This window comes from Cynoglossus semilaevis, chromosome 3 (genome assembly GCF_000523025.1).
Source record: "Cynoglossus semilaevis isolate Cse_v1.0 chromosome 3, Cse_v1.0, whole genome shotgun sequence".
NCBI classification, from domain to species: Eukaryota; Metazoa; Chordata; class Actinopteri; order Pleuronectiformes; family Cynoglossidae; genus Cynoglossus; species Cynoglossus semilaevis.
In genome coordinates, this window is record NC_024309.1 from 269,905 (window position 1) to 273,463 (window position 3,559).

A 3,559-nucleotide genomic window follows, 5' to 3' on the forward strand; every position below is an offset into this window, starting at 1 on the left:
CATTCTGTTCCTCTTGCAGCTTTAAAATCTTTCTTATATTTACTGAGAACAATAATATACTGCACCGATTGTTCAAATTTAAATTAAAGCCAACTGTAATTATTTTATTGATGATAGACACAAAGGCTCATGGTTCCCAAACATTCTCTGCCCTCCCCCTTTGATTTATAAGAAATGTATGCAAAAAACAATTGCATCTTTTTAACTATATGCAGCATTATGTTTCATTCATTCATTCCATTTGCACCCCTCTTTGCCGTGAACTAATCTTTCAATGTGAACTAATCACTATAAACGGATCATTCTCTGTGAACTAATCTTTCGCTTTGTTCTCATAGATTTGTTTCATTTAGTAGTATTTAAATTTGGGGGCAAGGTGAAAAATTATTGAACTACTGTATTGAGATGACTGACGTGTTGCTACAAGTTAACAACTTTGATTTCCGAGAGAGTTCAGTCACAAGGGTGGTTGCTTGTGTAACCACCTTTATAGACTTTTTCCAAAGTCTGGAAAAGGTTGACAAAATTTGATTCAGGAATAGCATCCGTTGCTAAGCATGTGCCAAAACAAACAGGCCATAAAATGACTTGCAGGACTGTTTGTTTTGGCACATGCAGTATATTGTCCAATGCTGTAAATGTTTAATAAAAAACTTAAAAAAAGGATTGGTCGAATATGGTGTAAAATTAATATCTGATAACAATTTTGCAAAGGATTTAATATTAATTCTCAGTCGTTTTTGCTGTCGCCCATTTGAACTGCTCGAAGCAGCAGTAGTCCCACGCAGTACGCCCCGCCCTTCCCCCCACACAAAATTTTACTCCTGCCAACTGACCAAAGTTGGTAATACTAGCATAAAAAATTAATAAATGGAGAATTAGAACGGCCAATACAATATGGCACACTGGACACACTGGACAAAAGTGTGCCGCTGCTGTGATGCTTGTACAATAAACAAGCCTCCAATCACTAGGTGGCAGCAACTCATTCAGTGGTATGTGCAAATAAGAAAATACATGTTGTCAGATTCTCAATAGTATTTAAATTTGGGGGCAAGGTGAAAAATCATTGAACTACTGTACTGAGATTACTGACGTGTTGCTACAAGTTAACAACTTTGATTCCTAAGAGTTCAGTCACAAGTGTGGTTGCTTGTGTAACCACCTTTATAGTCTTTTTCCAAAGTCTGGAAAAAGTTGACACAATTTGATTCAGGAATAGCATCCGTTGCTAAGCATGTGCCAAAACAAACAGGCCATAAAATGACTCCCAGGCCGTGTTGTTTCCTTACAATCTGAGTCTTATTAACGAGTAATGAGTAATGCTTGTGCCAGTAACATGAGAAGGTCAATACAAAAAAAGTAATTTAGTGTTTTTCTTATCTCTTTGAAGAAAAAGTTCAAGTGGGGGATAAAAGGTCAAGTGGGTGATATCACATTTGTGTGAATTACAGTATTTGCACACATAACAAATACACTGTTGCAACTAGTGATGTGCGGATCGATCCTGAAATATCGATACTTCCGATTCTGGATCTTTATGCTCTGAAATCGATTCTGAAACCAAATATCGATACTTTTGATACTTACGCATTCTGAGATGAGGTGTATCCTAAACAGAAACATGGTGAAAAGTATCCAAATTATTGAGATGTTGTCTAAGTGACGCTCGGTTGGTGGGACTACTTCTTCTTCCGCCTGGGTGTGTGCGTCATGCTTAAGCACAGGGGCTCTACTCCGTGCTCTCACTCAGTCACTATTGATGGGAATTTCGGCTCTTTTTTGGAGAACCGGTTCTTTTGGCTCGGTTCACTGAAAAAATCCGACTCTTTCGGGTCCCAAATGGCTCCTCAGATTATTTATTTTATTTTTTTATTTATTTTTGTTTTACAAATAACATGTTTTCAGAGTTTGAAACATTGTTTTGACATATTTTATATGATTGTGTTCTCAAGGTTTTCTATTGTTGTGTTGACTGTATAGTAAATGAGGCAGCTACCTCAGTACACTCCAGAGTTTAAAATAAATAAATAAATAAAAACCTCAGCCTCGGATTCTTAAAGAAGCTATGATTTGAAATACACATTTTTTATTTAAAAGACAAATGATAAAATATTGATATCGGTATCTGCGATACCAGCCCGAATTTTACTCGGTATCGGATCGGAAAGGAAATTGGTGGTATCGAACATCACTACTGTTAAGTTTCTGTATTATTTATGTTCCACAAGTATATCAGGGGAGAGCGCGGACGCAGTCCCCCACTACCAGAAATTATGCAGTCGAGATTCCCACATTTGGGGAATTCGCAGGGGTCAGCACAGCCGGAGTGCAATGGCTAAGCCTCGCCCTGGGTGAACCACCTTCTTGATCATGGTATCTCCCCTGCCAGGTAAGTATGAGTTGTACACGGGTTACACTGCCAACCCATACACTCGGAAACCCTTCTTACTGATGGTGCTACCACCTGGAAACGCATTCAAACAAAGCACATTCAAGCACTACCACACCAATGTCATAATTTATAACAAAACATAAAATAAAAACACACACACACACACACACACATATATATACAGAGAACGTAGTATGTTTAAAATGGAAAAAAGGAGGATTATTATTATGGAGGATTAAAAGAGCCACACTTTTAATAAGCAGAGTACAGTCTCGTGTTCTACATCAACTACACAGACAAAACACTTATATTCATTAGAACGAGCGGATAGTGAAATTTTTTCTGACCTGTTATAGGTTAACAACGTCACTATTGCTGAAACAACTCAGTTGGATACTTATATTTCACAATTTTAGGGGGTGCACCGTTCCTGGAGGTACTGCAATACCAGGTCGATACGCGGAGTGGACGGAGCAAGCCCCTATTCCATCTCCCAGATCCAAAAATCAATTTAATATAGATAGATAGATAGATAGATAGATAGATAGATAGATAGATAGATAGATAGATAGATAGATAGATAGATAGATAGATAGATAGATAGATAGATAGACTTTACAAAGAGAAAGACTCCCATTGATGACAAATTAAGGAGGATAGAAGACATTATTTACTCCTTCATGACCTTACTAATAAGTGGCTTTGTAAAATTCTAAGGTCATCCATAAGGCTCTGCAAATGTCACTCAGTTATGGGCACTGGTGTCTTAGTGGTTAAGGAAGCGGACTTGGGTCCGGAAGGCCCAAGTCTTTGAGTCCACCAGTCTACCAAGTTGCAACTTGGTAGACTGAGGTTCTTTGCATGGCACCAACCTCACACTCTGCTTTCCGGGCAGCTTAAAGCTGCCCTCTGCTCACTTTTGTGATGGGTTAAAAGCAGAGGTCACATTTCGGTGTGTGTGCGGTGGTGTGCTGTGTCACAATCAAATAAAATTAATTCACTTTTCATTCAATGTGTCAAACTATGGTACCAACCAAAGGTGGAACTAGGGCCCCCTCTAGTGGCACTCATATTTTAGGTGTATCACTGTGGTTTGTTAATTCTCTCTCTCTCACTCATATATATATATATATATATATATATATATATATATATATATATATA

At 38.0% G+C, this 3,559-nt stretch overlaps 1 non-coding gene and 1 pseudogene across 1 annotated transcript; both read right to left on the minus strand.

The window, feature by feature from the left end:
- Window positions 1-2,236: 2,236 nt before the first annotated feature.
- Window positions 2,237-2,400, minus strand: LOC112486899 (U1 spliceosomal RNA). The gene has a single exon (XR_003049467.1). It is a non-coding gene; the product is annotated as a U1 spliceosomal RNA (small nuclear RNA).
- Window positions 2,401-2,809: 409 nt separating this feature from the next.
- On the minus strand, window positions 2,810-2,927 carry LOC112486900 (uncharacterized; annotated as a pseudogene).
- Window positions 2,928-3,559: the final 632 nt, after the last annotated feature.